At 47.1% G+C, this 20944-nt stretch overlaps 2 pseudogenes; both read right to left on the bottom strand.

Annotated features, from left to right (window-relative positions):
* Nucleotides 1-2243: 2243 nt before the first annotated feature.
* LOC121836511 lies at nt 2244-4106 on the bottom strand (annotated as a pseudogene).
* Nucleotides 4107-5806: 1700 nt separating this feature from the next.
* On the bottom strand, nt 5807-6499 carry LOC121836510 (annotated as a pseudogene).
* Between the last annotated feature and the right edge of the window lie 14445 nt (nt 6500-20944).

The raw sequence follows: 20944 nt of genomic DNA, 5'->3' as shown, positions 1-20944 counted from the left end.
CCTCTCTAGAAACCATTCATAAAATAGTCACAGACTTTGGCGCTCTAGAGCCTTAGATGCTTTTGCGCCATTAAATCTCAGTCACTCAACACGTCCTGACGAATGCCTGGCCAAGTAGCAGTGCAGCTTAACTTTTCAAAAGTCTTACAGCCGCTACTGTGACCGGCCAGAGCGGAGTCCCTGCCGCCGAGGCCCTCGTGAGCCACGCACGCGTTTGTTCGAGCTCGCGCCCCGTGCCCGTCGCCAGAGGTCGGCATTTTAGGTAGCCCTCACTCACCCTCACCCTCACAGCCACACTCACCTAAGCCCCTCACTCACCCTCACCCTCACAGCTCCACTCACCTTCAGCCTCTCACTCACCCTCACCCTCACAGTCACACTCACCTTCAGCCCTTCACTCACCCTCACTGAACCTCACGGCCCTCACGCACTCACCGCCCTCACGGCCCTCACGCCCCTCACCGCCCTCACGCCCCTCACTCACTCGTGGCCCTCACGCCACTCACCGCCCTCACGCCACTCACCGCCCTCACGCCACTCACCGCCCTCACGGCCCTCACCACCCTCACGGCCCTCACCGCCCTCACGGCCCTCACGCACTCATAGCCCTCACGCCACTCACCGCCCTCACGGCCCTCACCGCCCTCACGGCCCTCACCGCCTTCACGCCACTCACCACCCTCACGCCACTCACCACCCTCACGCCACTCACCGCCCTCACGCGCCTCACCGCCCTTGCGGCCCTCACACCCCTCACGCCCCTCACGCACTGATGGCCCTCACGCCACTCAGGCCAGCTTCAGATGGGGCAGTTTCGCCCAGAAACTTTACGTCGCAACACCAGCAACACGGGCCGCCCGCAATCACACGCAGCAACCAATTGCTGCAATTTGCCATCGTCATCATAAAATTTTATTTTTCTTGCACTATTTAGACACAATTACGCGCTATAAACGTGTTTTTATGCATTTAAATCTCGTTAAGAATACTAATGCACCTTTCTGAAACAGTTTATTTGCAAAAAAAACGATCGATTTCAAACCAGAACCAAGTCTTTCGGTGTCATCAACACCGACACTAGGTATCACGTGAAAATTTTGCGTCCCTGATTGGATGCAGCCCCTTCAAACGCATTCGAATTGCTCCGAGTTGCTTGCTTATTTCGAGCCGGACCCGATCTCAGCAATTCGTGTCGATCTATGGAAAGCTAGAGAACAACCCGCCATTACCACCAAAATTGCTGAGAAAGATGCTCGATCTGAAGGGGGCCTCACGCACTCACCGCCCTCACGCACTCATGGCCCTCACACCACCTCATGCACTCACCGCCCTCACGGCCCTCACGGCCCCCACGCCTCTCATGCCACTCACTGCCCTCACACACTCATGGCCCTCACATCCCTCACGCACTCACCGCCCTCACACCACTCACGCCACTCATGGCCCTCACGCCACTCACCGCCCTCACGCCCCTCACGCACTCATGGCCCTCATACCCCTTACCGCCCTCACCGCCCTCACAGCCCTCACGGACCTCACTCACCCTCACACTCATGAATTTTCCTGGTTCAGAAACTCACTCACCCTCACCTCACCTGTGAAGACGAGGGTGAGTGAGGGTGAGTGAGGGCCCTCATGAGTGAGGTTTGCCGAGGTATGCCCGTCGCACGCTCCTGTCGGTCACCGCAGCGCTACTACACACCCCGCATGTCGCTTGCGACAATGTTAAGTATATAAGGACGCGGGTCGACTTTCCGCTGGGGAAGGATCTCCAAGAGACTCCACTCCGACTCTTGACAAGATTTTTGTACGAAGCGGTTAGATGTCTACGAGTGAGGATGGGGGTATTGTGTTCTTTATTGTCAGGATTTTGGAAGATTCTATAGCTGGCTAGTTTGACCGGACTGCGGGTTTCCTGAATCGCTATAATATCGGGGGGGGGGGGGGGGGGGGGGGGTTTGAGGGACTGTATGTAATGTTGGAGATTGCCACGCTTCCGTCGGAAGCTGCGGCAATTCCATTGCCAGATAGTAGTTTGGTGCCTACTGAGGCGTGGTGGGTGTGGGAGAGGTAAAGCCATATTGAGGGATGCACTGTTGGAGGTAGAGTATGGATAGTGGGGGTGGTGAAGAGGACCCCCTGCCTGGTGATCATAGGTTGGTGAGTTGGTTCAAATTCTGTATTTTCCTTCTGAACGGCAGTGATTAATTGTGTGAGGGTTTAGACCTCTTGCCATAGAGCCACTAGCTTGTTGTGTCTGGCATCACCACCCAGGGTCCGGGGGCCACATTATCCCAGCTCACCCTTTTGGGGGCCGAGCGTCGTCGGGGCGGCTCTTCTTGACAGGCCTGTCTGGTTTGGACCTGCATTGGGACTGCGGCCAGGGTCTGGACTGAGTCCAGAACCGGGATTTGGATCCGGGCTTGGAGGGTAGTGATTTGCATTCCCTGGATCTGCCACGGGTAGGTGGCGGGGTTGGGCTTTTGCTGAAAGCGGCCACCGGGCGTTGTGCCTGGTGGCGGCGAATGGCAGGGTGTTCTTGAAAGCGTTTCTTGCGCCTGGGGGATCCCGTGGAGTGGGGTCCTCGGCATACAGCGCATTTCACATCACGGTCATGGTCCGTGAGCGGATTGACCATTCCGCAGCGCGGGCACTTATTGGGCTCTCGGTGAGGGACACACATTTGCCCTATGCCCGATCTACCAGCAGATATTGCAGGCCTCCGTCTTGTGCTTGAATGTATGCAGCAGTAGGGGTCCCTGTGGTAGCTGACCCAATGAAGCACCTCTGGGCTGTCGAAGACTATATGCACGGAGTTAGTTTTTCGCATCTGGCAGACCAAAAGAATGGCCGGTTTGTGATTGTAGTCGATTAGGTATCGGCTGACTTTCTCTGGTGTTTCGTATTCTGGCACATTGATGATGATGCCTTGTCAGGTCTTTGCAGGATCTGCCACGTATGTGGCCAGGGAATAGTTCTCTTTCCCGGTGCATATGGTGTGAAGATTGAAGTATGTGTGCACCCGTTTTTCGAAGGGGTGCTGATTAGTGTAGAGTTATGAGTGGCGTTGATTTAAATTTGGTCGGTGTGTGCCATGTCGTAATATGTCTGGTCAGCGTTGAAGATAAAGTCTTGCAGCTTGCTTGTGCTCATGGAGCTTAGGTTGAAGCCACCACGTGGACGAATGACGATCTTGAAGTCGTCGTCAGCGAGTCTTGGGAGCTTTGGCGGGTGTGGCTTGGAGCCAAACCTTGGCGAGCTGCGGGAAGCCGGACACTGTTGGGTTGGATGGCTTCGGCAAGGATATTTTCGGCAGTCGAGCCTTCTTTCGAACTGTATGGACTGGGATCCAGTCCGTGTTGAGGTTCTCCAGGGCGATGACTTCACCCTCGACAACGACCTCCTTGTTGGAAGAAAGAGCTAGGCCTAGCGGCTAGGTCCAGAGCGGCGTCATGCCGATAGGAAAGTGGCCCTGGGCCTCCAAAACCAGAGTTCAGCCCATAAATTGGGGGGAAAGTGGGGCTATGCACCTTCCGATGACCGTGTGCACATAAATTAGGCGACATGAAAGGGAATTTGAGCTGTCATAGACGAAAATAGCTGGTGCCCGTATGAAGCATGTTCACTCTTCATGCAAGAGGAGCTTCTTCCTCAAGAGCTTCATCCATGGAAAGGAAATTTGAGCTGTCATAGACGAAAATAGCTGGTGCCCATACGAAGCATGTTCACTCTTCATGCAAGAGGAGCTTCTTCAAGAGCTTCATTCATGGAAAGGAAATTCGAGCTGTCATCGACGAGAATAGCTGGTGCCCATACGAAGCACGTTCACTCTGTATGCAAGAGGAGCCTCTTCCTCAGGAGCTTCATCCATGGAAAGGAAATTTGAGCTGTCATAGACGAAAATAGCCGGTGCCCATACGAAGCATGTTCGCTCTTCATACAATAGCTTCATCAAGAGCTTCAGCCAAGAGCGAAGGGTTCCGTCTCCTGGTGTTCTTGAGTTTCACCGGACCACAGAGCACCCCATGCCAGATATCAGCGGCTCTGCCGGCATTCACATTGTCAGAGGCCAAAGTGTCTTGGAATGCACATGTCCATGCAAACATGTTGGGAATTACCGAGAAAGAGGAATATCCAATCTTGCTGGTGCAATATCCAAGTCAGGTGATTTGCCTTTCAGCGTGTACTTCTAATTTCTTCGCAGCCTAACTTGAATGCCGAATGATCTGTATTGTATGATGCATTGTACGACACATTGTATGGTGAACCCCCGATTATACAACTTTTAAAGGAACCACGCGAAATCAATGTATGATCTGTAAGTCGTAACATCCGAAAAAACTATAATTACGGATACGGTGATCAGTCTCGCACAAAAAAGACAAGCGGAGGTTTTCAGTTATGTCTGAGCTCTGACATACTTTGACGAAGCAACAAAACGTCGGAACAATCTAATTTTTTTCCTATCGTCAATGGTGTCCGTTTGCGAGATATTGTTTGCCGGCGTGCACAATTGCAACGATGGGATCCTTGTCGCTTTTCACTCTTTCCAAAAGCATGAATGGTGGGAACCAGCGGAAGCATGCTAAAACCTGGGAGAAGCAACGAGTTGGAGAAAGTGGCGCGCAGAGGAGTGCAAGGGTGAACAAGAGACGAGAGGACGGTGGGATGTGCAGAGCAAGGTACGCAACACGAAAACGCCGAGGCATTTCACAACCTGGGGAGGAGAAGGGAAAGCGCTGTTTCCTGCTCTTTCCTGGCACTGCGGCTGTCTTCGGTTGCCAGCAGCGTGTTTTTGGACCCTCTGAAACGGCACGCAGGCGTGCAGAACTCTTGCACATTGCCACGCTGCCACCCCCCTCCTCATGCGGCCGTCGAATTCGTTGCTGGTTCCCGCCGGAATTTCGTATGACGCAGACACGTAGAATCATGCTTCGTGTAAACTAAACTTTTAATACATTATTTCTATGGGGAGTTCGTCGGGACCGGGCAAATCCATCGTAAAATGCAGAATGTTGCATAAACTGGGGACACACAATCAAGGTTCCACTGTATGACGCTTTTCTCAGGGGATTTTTTTTCTTGTTTGCATTTACAGTGTTCAAAGTTCTTCAGTCACTACTTTGCATATCATTGTACTTGTCCTTTTGAATGATAAAATAAAATAATTCTTCCCTTTAATGTTGATAAATGTTAGTGATTGTACATATTTGTAAGCGTCTACTATTTCTAGCTCAGTTGCAATCACTATATGCATTCGGTTACTCCAGCTTTGCTGCGGAAATGTCATTCAATGCTTTTCTGGAATGCTTTCAGGATGTACTGAAGGTAGAACTTCTCCAGTTTCGGAATATACTCGGCAAGGAACTGCTCATCCCGGCAGCCGCTTGATGCGAGCAGCCGCTTGATGCGACTGCTCGCATCAGGCGGCACCTCAGTGACTTTACACCTTCAGAACCTGCTCTTTTAATCTTGTAAACAAATATATCCAAGGTTTTACTAGTTTGCAAAATTCTCAAGGGTGACGCTTTTTGTAAAATTTTGTGTAAACAAAATTTCCTGATCGAGAGTACTGATTGCGTCGCCTGTTATAGTTTCCGCAGTTCCCACAGACAAATATTGCCTATTTTGCGTTGCCTGAGCCGGCACAAAATAATTGCATCATGTTGCTGTAGGCCTTAGAAACCAGCGTTTATTCAAAACACAAAAAAACAGACATATTTGCAAAACTTTAACGGAAGTGAGCGGAAGCTTGGCTTTGCTTTCAAAGAAAGTACTGAACATCTAATCACCCAAATGTTATGACTTATGAGCATTTACCGATCTTTGAGTGTTTAGCTTTCTCTCAATTTGCAGCTTTATTGGCATTGAGGCCCTTCACAAAAAATTTAGGGCACGTGGTAAGGTACAAGCCAATTACCTTGACTGTAAGTGCAGGTGCATGCTCTTGGCTACTTAGTTTATGGTAAAATCTAGATTTCACTATGGTGAGAATGTCCATGATGCTGTCAGTTTGCAACTTATTCCTCCTGAAGCCCTCTGTGAACCAGTTCTCGAGCCTCTGCACAAAACAAAAGAGGGCACCAGTGGGGTACAGCAGCCCTCCTTTGCCACAATGCTATGTCAACCTGGCTAGACCTGAAGTGTATTCTAGTGTTGGAACAGTCAAGGCTTCCATACAAGGCACGCTATTCTGCTTCATCACATACATTCATGCAACTTAGTCTGCGACATTGTAGGTCAGTCGTGAATCACTCCGTACAACATGTTCGTCATGATCGAGCGTGGAGGGCAGGACAGTTTCAAAACTAAGTAAATCCCCAGACTCAGTCAGCTCGTCAGCTTTATCCCATAAGCTACCGTCAGGAGGGCAACACTGCTGGTGTCGGTGGTTTCTAACAGCAGTCACTGCACAGGAATCACTGTTTTCATAATAAATCGCCTTTACTAAGCTGTAAAATGACAGACAGTTCATGGTCATCAGGAACTGTGTGGGCATTGGGTGATGATAGCACCGGATACTTGCCTAACAGTTCCGAAGAGATGTTTGATGGGATCCAGGCTAAGTTGCAACGTCATTAGGTACTTAAACCCTACTCAATTAACCGTGTAGGAAAGGAGTTCGAGGGTGCTATGAAGAGTGACCCCGAGGCCGACACCTGTCGACTCGCTACGAGTCCACTAGCTCCTCCGGCATGTCTCTCCCCGGCTGATGGACTTTTATTATTGCATAAGAACTCCAAACTCTGTTCAGTCTCCACTGGAGGTGCTGAGTCTTGTGTTGCCATGTCGACATCAGGAGCTTGCTGAACTCACAAAGGAACTTTATGCTGCTTGCTTTTACTCTTCTGATCGTGCTCGTTGCTTGACTTTCGGAGACCTTTCTTTTTTTCTTAATTGCAAGTGTCGTCTTCGTCAGATAGCTGGGAAGATTGGACTGCATCAGCTGAAAGCATAGGTTTTTCACCACGGAATACGTATGTCCTTGCCATCAATTACAGCGACATAGTCCCTGACATACCTCGGCAAACCTCACTCATGAGGGCCCTCACTCACCCTCATCTTCACAGGTGAGGTGAGGGTGAGTGAGTTTCTGAACGAGCAAAACTCATGAGTGTGAGGGTGAGTGAGGGCCGTGAGGGCCGTGAGGGCCGTGAGGGCTGTGAGGGTCGTGAGGGCCGTGAGGGCGGTGAGTGCGTGAGGGGCGTGAGGGGTGTGAGGGCCATGAGGTGCGTGAGGGGGCGTGAGGGCGGTGAGTGGCGTGAGGGCCGTGAGGGCGGTGAGGTGCGTGAGGGGCGTGAGGATGGTGAGTGTGTGAGTGGCATGAGGGCGGTGAGGGGTGTGAGGGCGGTGAGTGCGTGAGGGGTGTGAGGGGCGTGAGGGCGGTGAGTGTGTGAGTGGCATGAAAGCGGTGAGGGGTGAGGGCCGTGAGGGCGGTGAGTGCGTAAGGGGTGTGAGGGGCCGTGAGGGGGCGTGAGGGCGGTGAGTGCGTGAGTGGCATGAGGGCGGTGAGTACGTGAGGGGTGTGAGGGCCATGAGTGCGCGGGGCCCCCCTCAGACGGAGCCACTTTCTCAGCAATTTCGGTGTTGCTGGCGGGTTATTCCCTACCTTTCCCTAGATCGACACGAATTGCTGAGATCGGGTCCGGCTCAAAACAAGCAAGCAAATCGGAGCAATTCGAAGACGTTTGAAGCGCAGCATCCAATCGGGGACGCGATATTTTCACGTGCACCTCGTGCCGGTGATGATGACAACAAAAGACTTCGTTCAGATTTGAAATTAATCGTTTTTGGAAATGAAATGTTTTAATAAACTGAGGGCGATGAGTGCGTGAGTGTGTGAGGAGTACGAGTGCGTGAGGGGCCGTCAGTGGTGTGAGGACGGTGAGTGAGTGAGGGGTATGAGTGCGTAATGGGCGTGAGGACCGTGAAGGGTGTGAGGCTAGTGCGTGCGTGAAGGGCATACGTGCGTGGAGGGCGGTGAGGCGCGTGAGAATTACAGTGCGTAGGGGTGTAAGGACCGTGAGGGCGGTGAGGGGAGTAAAAGGCATCAGCTCGTCAGGAATCTGAGCTCAGGTGGGGCTTTTGCGAGACGATGAGTTCTCTGTGAGGCCTGATTTCGCTTGAAGGCGTAGAGAATTTGTGAGTGGTCGCGCGGGTAGTGGCCCTTGGGGCCTCTTGCGGCATCTCCCCGGGGAGTGAGGTCGACGCTCGGCTCGCAAAAATTTCGCCGCGCGGATGCTTGGTGCGGTTTGGTTATTGGGTAACGGGTAAGAAAGGAGTTAGTGCGAGCTGAGGGCTCGCTGCTTGGCTATATTTGATAGCGCGGTTTGCGCAACTAGCGTTAGGTTGGCCGTTTTCTTTGTTATGGTTGAGAAAAAAGGAAGCTGGGTCGGAACGGTTAAGAGTTCGCTCGCTCGCCGCTTTAGACAGCAAGTCGCCGGTGAACGGGTGGCGTTTTGCTGGTTGACGGCGGATGAAAAACGGGGCACTGTGCTCTATAGTAGAAGTTATTGCTTGAAGCGCTCTGACTGTAGAAATCTTTGCAGACGGCGCATGCAAACGCAAGTGAACTGCGAGCAGTCACCCTTAGCCTCTACTCCTTTGTCATAATTGTATAAGCTGTTTAAAAATAAAAATAAAAGTACACAAGCACGTCTTTGTGGACAAATATCCTCAAAACATTGTGTTGATATTGGTTGATTTTGAGCACTAGTACACTCTATCCGGTAACATAATATGAAACTTGATTTCAATATTTCTTTGCATTGAAGAATTGGGCGATCAGTTCACTGTTTATTTCGTTAAAGAGCACTGCTGAAAAAATCATATTTGCTTCATGTAATCGACCGATATTTAATCTGTCAGTCATTCGGTTCCGTACGCACTACGTTTGCTGGGAACAAAAAGTATGCGCACCTTTCGCTTCCGGTAGAGGGTCACCTGTCGATGAGGCAGATTCTGTATCCCCTCAGAAGCACTAATGCCAAAATTAGCGCTTTGCAGAAAAGCCGGACTTTCTTGTGAAAACCCGCTAGCTCGTAACTAAAAATGATAGAAGTGGTATTTTGACTTCCCACCAACACTGACCGTTTGTAATTATGAATTGTATGAATTTATGAATTGCAAGCTTAGGTCAGTCGTGATACGAATCAGCTGCACTGCGATTTGTTCACAGCCAGGAATTATCTTCAAAAAACATCTGTCACGTTAATTTTTTTTCTTGTAGTTCTATTGTACAAGACGACAGTGCACGCAAAAATAGATGAAAAAATTATTCAAACCTAGTTGAGATATCATGCACACGAAAGAGCAATTTAATGTAGTAGACATGAGCACATGCATAAGCGGAAAGCGTGTAAGGCTGTAGGCAAGCTGGCACAACGTTCCTCGAGTTTTTTTTAACCCTGTCACTAATAGCTGTACGTTGTATTTATAAAATGCATTACGCTAAGGAAAAAACTATTGAAATGCATGTATATATTAGCTAATGGTGCTGCCAACAAGACCAATGGCGAATTAGAAATTCTAGGTATGTATTGATATTGTTAAATTACGTGTAAGGTCAAACGGTAAACCACGCTTGGTACTGAAGTTTTAGTTAACCCGAGATTAGTACAATTGAATCGGCACCAGAGAAGGGACGTGCGTTCCAAAGTAATGTTTCTGGTCTATAAACGTTGGAGAGTAGTACTTAGTTCGCAGTTATCCAACAGTGCCTAGCTACAGCAGAAGCAACGTTGAGCGCTTGCGGCAAGACACACGCACGATTTCATTTAAACTCAACCAATGAGGTATGCACTCGCAATCTTTTATTTCTCACAAAATTTCACACAACAATCCTTTATGAAATAAATCATATCACTGTAGCACATTTTACAATTCTAGGCATATACAGTATACTGTGTGTGTGTGTATATATATATATATATATATATATATATATATATGGGTGGTTTCATCTCAAATCGTGCAGGCAAAAAGGGTCGAATTTTTAATTTCGATGAAAAAAATATATGTTATGGCGCCGTTTCTAAAACCGCAGTCGACACAAACCGCAAGTTCGTCGGATTTTTCGTTCTCGACTTATGAATTTTTAAAGAGGCCACGGCGAAAAGCAGTGTTTTTCACACCCGTCGTGGGTCGGATGTTTCGCTTGATCTCCCGCCATGGATTTTCAGTCCACATTATATTATCTTTTTTGAAGCACTCTGTGGACACATTTAAAAGGCTCCAATACCATGAAATAATTTTAGGCCTTTTGCTTTTTTTCTGTAAAAATGTCAAAAACGCCTCCTCGGTCAATTGTTGACGAACTTTGACAATTAATTACTGGCGATCTACTTGGGTTACACCGATATTTTTTATGTCCATAGAGGGCCCAAAACACGCTCTTTATATTTATTATAAAATGCCTTGGCTGTATAAAATATCCTTTGCGGTACCTTTACGTTAATATTATGCAAAAACCAAAAAGTACCATTTTTGAAATTGATTTTCTCAAAAAACCCATTTTTTATTTTTTTTATTTTTTGTTCAAATGTAGATATGATAGTTGTCTACACGAAAATCAAGCATAGAAAGTGTATATTTTGTTTGCATGTTTTATATTTAGGCCTCAATATCGGAAAAAGACGTGTTTGTTTTGCAAGACCAAAGTCAGACATAGCGACCCATGCGTCTCTATGAATTGTGAAAAAGTTTTCTTGAATTTTCTTCTGCATTTTGTAATCAATTATATACGGATTTTGTGGTACTGAATGTTTATGTATGTTTTGATAAGAGCGGGAACCATGAGATACATATCTAACCAAATCAGCAGGCCTAGTAGACTTTCAATAACAAAAAGGCACAGACGTTGTATTGTTTCGATTTATAAACCTTTCAAAGTAAACTAGCACGACTAGCTATTAGCTGTCATACTACTAAGACAAAGAAAGTCACCACATCGTCGATATATTATATACAATTCTTTACGAAACCAAACACTGGGGCTTGTTCACCGCACATCGCACAGGTCACTAGGGAATGTCCTTTCACTTCCGTAATACACAAAAGTGGTGACACAGAAACGGTCCGAAACACACAGAGAGATTGTCATGGAGAGGGGTAGGAAATAAAAATAAATAAATAGGAATTAAATTGCCCAACTCCAATCTTAACAAAAAATTGCGTTAAAAAAAAAAAAAAAAGTATTTAGGTACGAGCGGTGGCAAGGCGATAGGTCCACGCCTGGTGGAGAGTCAGACAAAGAAGTCGACGGCACTTAAAGGTAAAACAAAAAAAAAAAAATCAATAATTTAATAAGGACGGAAAACTCAGCCGCACATGGCAAGAACAAAAACCAACTCCCCCGGGCATTCCCTAAACGGGACGCAACCAAATGCGTGCGACACGCTCTCTACATCACCGCCAGGCCGCTACCGCCCATGACGAAATAAACCCAACAACTGAACAGTGCTACAAACAGTTAGTAAGAAAACATTAAAAAAAAATTAATAAAACGTTCAGAAAAAACCGCACCCGAGAAGCAAAGTTCAGCGGGGCGAAGAAACACACACGAGTCGGTCCCACGACATTGAAGTCTGGCAGGATGACGGCGTCCAGATGATGCTCCAATCTGTTTTTCCCTCTATTACGCATATCCACGACGGCTGTGCGGAACAGTGGCTGTACGAAAGAAGTGAAGAATAGATTCGAGGCAGGCGATGCGCGAGAAGGTAACCGAGACTATGCTTCAAGCTTCATTTCGGGAGAGGAGCTTTCCGAAGTAGTTTCTGCAGTTACTCAAACTTTCTCTTTCCCCTTCCCCTTTTTCAAAAGAACACGTCAGCCGGCGCTAACGTTTCATCTCGGGAGAAGCCCACTCTTCACAAACGGCTATAGTTGACAAGGAGGCTGACTTCGACCCAACTAGTCTCCGGGCAGAATACAAATACAAGTATATTTACCAACACGCTCGTTTTAATGTCAGTCTCCGGGCTTTGCTGTTTCCAAAAGAGATAACCCTTTATAAGGACAGAACAAGCGGGTTGGTAGGGATAATTAAACTTAAACACTCCCTTCTCGTTTTCTTCCTCAAGTTTAATAGATAACCCTTCGGTGCTATCAGATCTCCCCGGAGAGAGATAGAGCACGGCCGTTTCAAGGTAAGGATAGGGCGCTCGAAGCTAGGGCAAACAGGCGGTATCGTTTCACGCATGCACGGATGGCTGGTTTCAAGTTTCCCCACATCTATAACGAAACCGGCCCGTCTTCGTGTGTGCGTCTGCGGGGAATTTCTGTCCCGCGCCGCCGGTTTTAGCGCGCACGCGGCGTTGTTTTGGGCTGGCAGAACAGTTGTTGACCGTCGACATTGTATGGCCGTGGTGTCCTCATCCTTTCAGGCAACGATTCCTTTGCTTTCCCTTGTGCAGTGCTCTGACAGACTCCTCCTGGTGGCTGTCACTGCTCGCCGCGTCAACGACAGAATCGTACCATTTCACTCCTCGTGACACAGGGTGCGCTGCTCGCTTTACTGTCACGGGCCGTCCCATCTAACACAACGAGCGCGAAAGGTCGTGGTCATCTGCTGGCTCCGAAAGGGCGGGACGTTCATGCAGGCCAATGAGGGCCCCCGAATCAATAAGACGTCTGCCGACTCCTACACGTTAAAAATTTACCACACCTGCTGGTCCTGTTAAGAAGTGTTGCTTTCTCTTTTTGGAACTCCTCCGATGTAGCTTTCCGCCTATAATAAAATTTAAATAATCAATAAATATATCAGGGTAGAAATACTGTATTTCATTTTTATGTGGGAACGTTGAAAAAAAGAAAAAAAAACTATATCCAAGCTTGTGAAGACGCGCAATTCGCCAGTCCATTTCGAGCCGTAAAAACACGTTTTTCTACGATATTGATGCTTAAATGTAGAACATACAAACAAAATATACACTTTCTAGGCTTGATTTTCGTGTAGACAACTATCATATCTACATTTGAACAAAAAATAAAAAAAATAAAAAATGGGTTTTTTGAGAAAATCAATTTCAAAAATGGTACTTTTTGGTTTTTGCATAATATTAACGTAAAGGTACCGCAAAGGATATTTTATACAGCCAAGGCATTTTATAATAAATATAAAGAGCGTGTTTTGGGCTCTCCATGGGACATAAAAAAATATCGGTGTAACCCAAGTAGATCGCCAGTAATTAATTGTCAAAGTTCGTCAACAATTGACCGAGGAGGCGTTTTTGACATTTTTACAGAAAAAAAGCAAAAGGCCTAAAATTATTTCATGGTATTGGAGCCTTTTAAATGTGTTCACAGAGTGCTTCAAAAAAGATAAATTAATGTGGACTGAAAATCCATGGCGGGAGATCAAGCGAAACATCCGACCCGCGACGGGTGTGAAAAACACTGCTTTTTCGCCGTGGCCTCTTTAAAAATTCATAAGTCGAGAACAAAAAATCCGACGAACTTGCGGGTTTGTGTCGACTGAGGTTTCAGAAACGGTGCCATAACATATATTTTTTTCATCGAAATTAAAAATTCGACCCTTTTTGCCTGCACGATTTGAGATGAAACCACCCATATATATATATATATATATATATTATATATATATATATATATATATATATATATCATTTTAAGGAGGAAAAAATAGTACTTCTCTAAGAATCCTGTGCATTGGGCCTCGTTGTGAGGGGTGCGTTCCTGCATCCCAACAAAACTTTTTGTATTATCTTGAATAGGGTAAAGAAGGTGTTAAATGAAAAAAAAAGGCAACCTTGAGGGTTTCGGTGACACTCGAAAACGAACTTAATGTTTTGTTTGTGCTTATTGCGCGTTGTGGAAATCGTGTTTGTCTGCATTTCGCAGAAGAGTTAGAGAGCCGTGAAATTCAAAGCGGAATTCGACGAATGACGAGTGAAGTCATGCAGACCTAAGCCGGAGAGTTTGTGATGCTCTACGTCAGGCGAGTATCACATCGCACACTTCACTTTTACGTCGAAACCTGTTTTCCAGCCTCGTCACTCATCGAGCTTCCTAAGTAGATTGCAAATAACGGCTCTCTGAGAGCTCTGCGAGGGAGTAGGCGTATAGCCCTTTTAGAGCGTGTGTCTGTACAGGACAGGCTGCATTCCAGGAATTCCTATCGTGGCAATTTTTCCTTTCTCCTAGTGTATTCGGCGACGAGAATTAACTTTTCTATTGTCTCTGGAAGAAGGGATGCTCGTCGAGCTCGTTGAAGGGCTCCTGAAACTGAGAAAAGCCTTTCAACAGAGCCGACGAAGCCGGCATGCCAAGACATATGACTGCCAGACGCGCCAGCTTTGGGTAGTTGGTGCAGTTTGTTTTCCAAAACTGTAAAATGTCCTCTGTTGAATATGGGGACTTTAGATATGTGTCGAGCTCCGTCTCCTTTTCTGCATTCTCCACGGGGCTCACGAGGTCTAGTAAGTCATATGGGTCTGCCGTGTTCCACAATGCGTTGCACTCGCTGGAAGTACCCATTGAAGAGGTACTTGGTTCTCGGTTTTCATGTTGAACGCCGGGGACCTGCAGAAGCATGGTAAAAAAAAAAAAAAAAAATAGGAACGTGTCACATTCCACATTTTTCTCCTCAGATCGTTTATTGACTGTAGTAAACAAATCGTGCTCGACCTGAAGAAGTTCAGAAGGGAGGACCGAGCTTCTTTGTTGTTCAGGTCGAGCTCAGTCAGTGTATGCATTTTCCTTTAATGCATACCCCTTCTCTTCCCTTTTACACACCTTGCGAAACATACCACTCCCTGAGCTGTAGACACATGCACAGCTCAGGATATTTCGCAGAAGAGAGCTACATATGCCTCCTCAGAACGAGATTCACAACCCAGGATAGAAAGACGGCTGCCCTCCAAAGGCGATTATTAAAATGGTCTATACACCTGCTTCTTAACAAATTATAACGCGACCAAAAAGCGTCACTGTGGTTCTCACACTCGCAAATGATCAAGAGCCCGCTGTGACGTGGACAGATTGTGCTTATCAGCGGAAATAAGTGCAATGTCAAATCAACAACTTTAACAGTGTTGCTATTCAGCGTGAAGAGACTACAACTCCCCACCGTGATCTGTGCGCACGCCATCCACATTATTGTTATTCCTATTCCGGACATCATGGTTAGGTATTGTACGAGGGCGCCATATTAACATATCGCAGCTAACAGGGTTTTTCAGGTTCATCTATTCAGGGAATAGCTAAGTGATAGACATTTCTTCAAAAATTACGTTCTCACAGAATATAGTGCTGTTATAAAGTAGATCAAGCGTTTACACTTTCGTGTCCTTTTGCGCACGCACCCGCCCGCCATAGAGTTTTTATTTAAATCCAAATGACAGCAGTTGACTCCCCCTTCACCCTCCCCCTCCCCTCCCTCCCCCCCCCCCCCCCCCCCCCCCTTCCCGGAATTCAGTTCCATCACGGTTGAACGATGTTTTGAGGGCAATTAATGCGTGTCATAAGCCGGCTCTGAGTGTGATTACCTCTCCCAACGTGCCGAGGAGCCTTTTGACGGCAGTGATCGCTTCTTCTGGGTTCGGTTTACACAGGCCTTGCGCAAATGTAGGCTGGAAGACTCGCAGCTTTTGCCGCGGGTCAAGTATGCTGGCTGCAATGAGCAGGTCGTCCTCCAGAATTGGTGCAAACCTTCCGCTAAGTCGGGCCAGGAGCTGCCTCTGCAGATGAGAGAACCTGGAGAACATAATACAGTGCAGTCCACTTATAACGATATTGAGAAAACCGCAAAATCCAATCGTTATAGCCGATTATCGTTATATCTGGACCGACAAAAAAAAACACAAAGAGAAGTTACTTACGGGCGATGAGTGAATCAGGTCGTACAACGCGAGCCGAGGCAAAGAAAACCGAAGGCTTTATTAAAAGGTACGAAAATGACTATAAAATAATTTAAGCATGCTTAAAAAAGTCGGAAATTTGCGCTTGCTTGAGCTGAAGTTTGACAATTGCCGTGTGCATTGCTTCCAGTTGTTGCGCGTACGCTGGCGGCAGTCCTTTTGCGTGCACAGCAATCGTCGCGATTGCTGTTCCTCGGCAATGGCCTCATCAGTAGACTCCTCGCATGAAGCGGCAGCGTTGTCCGCGTTCAAAAAGTCTCCCAAGAGAGCTCCGCCGATGTTCTCCTCGGAAGCTGCTATGTGGTCCCAAAGTTCACCCACATCGGCAGGTTCGATGAGCAAGTCATTTGTCTCTTCCGAGACCGTGGCGTTGTGGCGCACGAAGCCTGCCTTTTTAAAACAGTTCTTGAGTGTAACCTGCTTCACCTCATACCACGCACCATGCACGAACCGCACCGCTTCTAACAAGCTCACCTTCAGGTCAGGAGGTCCGCCGGCGTATTGAGACAATCCGCCATTTTTACCTCACGAACGTACGAACGTGCGGAAACGGGGGAAAACTAGGAAGCGTTGCGCGGCGGCGGCCAAGCAAGCTCTTTCTCTCCTCCCTTCAGCGATTGCGATGACGATAGCACTTAGTTCCGAAGGATGAGGCTGAACTTTTTAAATCGGGCGGCGCCTCGCGTCACCTAGCGGATCTTTCCACGCCGACCGGTTTTTGATATTTTTACTAGTTTTCATGTCGTTCGCTTCAAGTATTTTAATTTTTCTCAAATTTCCAGGCAAATTTTTCGTGATAAGCACCTTCCGGGCGGCCAGAATTCTATCGTTGTATCCGATATGTCGCCGATAATTCTATCGTTATATATGGTTTATTTTTACATAGGGGCGATGGGAGAATTGACAAATCTAAAAAATTTGATCGCTATAAGCGATATATCGTTATATCTGGTATCGTTATAAGTGGATTACACTGTACAATCAAATTAAACCTGCACTGGTTAACAGACCGTGCTAAGTTAAAAAAGCTATTCGAGAATTAAAAAAAACACAAGCAAGGACAAAAGTTACACCATCTAAAGAGGCCAATTTAAACTTTTAATTTCGGTTAAAACGGAAATCGTAAACACAAAAAGTGGCTCTATGCAGCTTGCTCGTATAATGCCACGGCTGTTGGAACTGGTAGTTGTCTATTTTTACGGGCAGTGGGGATGTATACCGTCATTTTGAGCGGTCGGCGCTTGCTATCTGTCCGTATGTTTGTCAGAGATTCGTGCAACAGGTGAGTTGGCGTGCGGAAACCCGCGCTCCCGCACGGCAACTCATTTTAAAAATATGGCAATAACAATATAGCAATGGAATTATATATGAGCTTCTAATATTTGTACTAACAAACAAAACCGAAGCCGCTGAGTGCGTCCGTATGGTTGGAAGGGCAGGGCTTGCAGAGGAGCCACAGGGCGGGAAGAGTATAACGCCCCTTGATGAACTTTGGGTGATTGTGCACCGAACGAATGGCGGTAATTTGTTTGGCATCGGCGAAGGGCTATGAACTAATTTTAGAGACACCGATATTTGAAGTCACGAAGGCAGATTCACTCACATCGGCTTCTACAGGTATGCAAGGCACGTTCGTACACATATAAACCGCACAAGACGCATAACATCTGAGAGACGCAGTGTTGACCTGTGTCTTAATGGCGGTGCCAGTTTAAATCCGGCATTCAAACAGTTAAAAGGTTTTCAAAATGTAGCTTACATTTCTGCAGGATAGGTTTTGACCTGCGTGTAGCAGGTACTGATGCACAAGTGCACCACCGCGGATGTGACTCCGTCTCCTTGGAGTCTGTCCGTGGCGTCACCCAGGGGCTTGAGCAAGTTGTGCAGCTCTTCCAGCCGAGGCAACGTTACCAGTGTAAGGTCAACCGTTTTCGACGGGTGGTCTGCGTTGTGTTCTTCCACGAGGGTCACTGCGCTGTCGTAAACATCCCTCTGTAAGAGGAGAACAAAACACACACAAAAAAAGAGGCTGAATGTTGCCGAAGAGCTATTATAAGAAGCAAGAGACTCAATGGCCAGAAAACGTTCTTGATTATGTTGAAATAGTAGGTAATTCTTTCTGACCTTTTAATTACGTGAAGAGAAATATTAAGTGTACACTGGTTAATAAACCATGGACGAGTAGCCGTCGAAAAATATTTGAGGACAGCGAGCAGCGCTCACTCGCTCAACTCGTTGATAAAACAAGCGGTCGCGTGACCTTCAGCCAATCGTCCACGAGTCCATGTTAAGTGAAAAATAATGCGTGTCCAATCCATGCTCACAACCAGTCTGACGAAGTGAAGAGGTGACCCCTTTGACTGTGTCATGTCGTGATCCCAATGACTACCTCAAAGTTTTGAGAAGGCGAAGAATAAAAAAAAAAAAAAAGAACAGTTCACTTCTATTCTTAAACGTATGCGAATGCGTATGAAGCTCGCGGCTCAGCAGCGTTACGTGCCAGTATACTTGTGTCATATTGTGTGAATATGCTTGTTCAAAGTGTGTAATATTAACTCAGATTTGTTGCATCGCTCCTTTAAAGTCAAAAGGTGTAATAACAATATTAATCTTTAATATATTATATTATAATAATAGTAGTTGGTTTGAACGCAAAGGGAAAGCTATCTTTCGTTTTCTATGAGGATCGCCACGGTGCTATAGCACCCATGTACATTTATGAATCGACCTCACAAAAACAAAGTAGGACACTATTAATCCCTTTAAATGCACAGTACCTGAGTGAGACGGTTCAGGGCTGATATGATGGAATTCCACCGAGTGCCTGTGGCGGGGACAACATCTTTCCCGCACAGCTCCTTCAAGCGACTGGTCCAATAAGGTGACCTCCGGAAGATGTTGATGATGGAGTTCAACTGCTTAAGAAGCTCGGTGACGTTCTTGTCGTCTCGGATAGCGTCGTTGACTGCCAGCTGCAGCGTGTGCGCCGTGCACCTCATTCGGCGACAGGCTGGCAATGCCGCTGACACGTCGACTTCGGAGGCTGGGCACTCTTCCGGATTTCCTTCAGGCTCTTCCCCGTCGTCTGATTCCACCACTTTGGGCAGCCATTTGTCGGCGAAGATCATCGACATGTTAAAAGCTTTTGTCATATTCGAAGCGTTATCACAGACGACGCTTCCGATCTGGGAAGCTGCCACACCGCGTTGAGACAGTTCCGCCTCAAAAGCCTGCCTAATTTGCTGGCCCGTGTGATGTCCCGAAAAGTGGCGGAAGGAGAGTGTGTGCATTTTAAGGTCCCAGCCTTTGATGAACTGGACCCTGATGCCAAGAACAGAAGCTCGAGATCTACTTGACCATAGGTCGACCATGAAGTGGATAGCGCGCGGAGGGACGTTGGTCAACTCTTCGTGCAACGCCGGCAGTGCACACTTTACTGCAAGATCGTCAAGCAGCCGACCTACCGTTCGCGGCGACACAAGGTTCAGGTCTGGTCTCAGAAATTCAATCAGTCGCTTGAAGCCTTGACCTTTAGTGACCGTCAGTGGGAGGCCGTCCAGGGCAATCATTTCCGCTACGTAGCGGTTGAACGTCTTCTGGTACTCGTCCGATAGAGCTACCCTTTTCTTCATCGGGTGGAACTGCTTGTACACGGCTACGCTGCTGTCTAGCGTCTTCTGCTTCTTGCTCGCACTCGCATCGCACACGCCTTTGTGCACCAGCTGAAATAGGCAATAAATTCAAATGTAAATGGCAATAAACATACACTTTGACGAACAAAAGGCTACAAATGTAGAAAACAAAACGAACCATTTTTGTTTATTTCCTATTTTTATGCATGGTATTATGTGAACATTGCAGATATGTATAGCGTTTTTAGAGCGCAGCTCTTAGGCGACCGTTTCCGGCTTGAGCGGCGTCGGCGTAACCGCGCGGTGCTTTATGGGACGTTTCCCATGATGACGCCACACGTGACGTCATCGCGCGTTGCATTATAGGTAAATTTCCCCGCTAGACTTATCAAAAAAAAAAAAAATTCCCGCTAAATGGGAGCCGAGCTGGAGAGGAGGGTACGGATGAGGAGGGGCATAGCCTCCTCTCCATACCTTCCCCTCCTCCTTCTCAAGAGGTGCGCTCTAATTCGGCGTTACAGGGGATTGTAAACGTCTTTCATTTTTTTGAACGTGTATTTTCATACCGCAGCGATTTAATAAAGAGATGTACAAACGCATTCAGTCCGCGATCGCTACAGCAACTGACCGCCACCCTTCGACAATTATAATTCGGCGGTTAGAATAAAATCCTAATTCAGATTGTAACGTTATGAGCGATATCCTAAGGTTAACGGCGCAAGATCAATCACACACACCGACACATGAAAGGACAAACACACGCGCTGTGTTTGTCCACACACAGCGCGTGTGTTTGTCCTTTTATGTGTCGGTGTGTGTGATTGATATTGCGCTGTTAACCTTTGGATATGAATCACCAACTCGACGAAGTTTCCATCTTATCAAGTTATGCGCGATGTTTAAAAATTTCGCCTAGGAAATGGCGGTAACAGGGTCCGGCGTGTAGATGTAGATGAATCAAGTCGGTTACGAAAAACGCACCCAATTTTCTCCTTGATATTAAACATCGGTTATCGCTTGAGATAACAGTACGCCCTGAAACTTCTGGATATAATATCCCAACTGCCAGCGTGACATTTGGTGGGCATCCGGCAATGTACAGCTTATTCGTGTGATAAGCACATAGCAGATTTTTTTTTTGATCACAAACACCCGTTTGGGTACTAGAAAAAACACATACACAACATGTCAGAGTTCTCAATATTAAAAACGCGCGCCCTCACAGTCCACAGTCATATCATGGAAGAAGGAAAAATGGTGAATACATTTTTCCCATAAAGGGAGGTCTGTACTCTGAGGTGAAGTCAAGCAGCGTCCACACTCGCTCCCTATGCTCCACTCTATTGAAGCTGACTCCCAAGTACGGATTGAGGTTGAAGCTTCCCAGCATTTGTCAGAGTCGGCGGACGCCCTCGGGCAAAATAACACCGG

The sequence above is a fragment of the Ixodes scapularis genome, unplaced genomic scaffold (assembly GCF_016920785.2).
Source record: "Ixodes scapularis isolate PalLabHiFi unplaced genomic scaffold, ASM1692078v2 PGA_scaffold2__306_contigs__length_199485367, whole genome shotgun sequence".
NCBI classification, from domain to species: domain Eukaryota; kingdom Metazoa; phylum Arthropoda; class Arachnida; order Ixodida; family Ixodidae; genus Ixodes; species Ixodes scapularis.
This window is presented reverse-complemented; position numbering and strand designations above follow the sequence as displayed.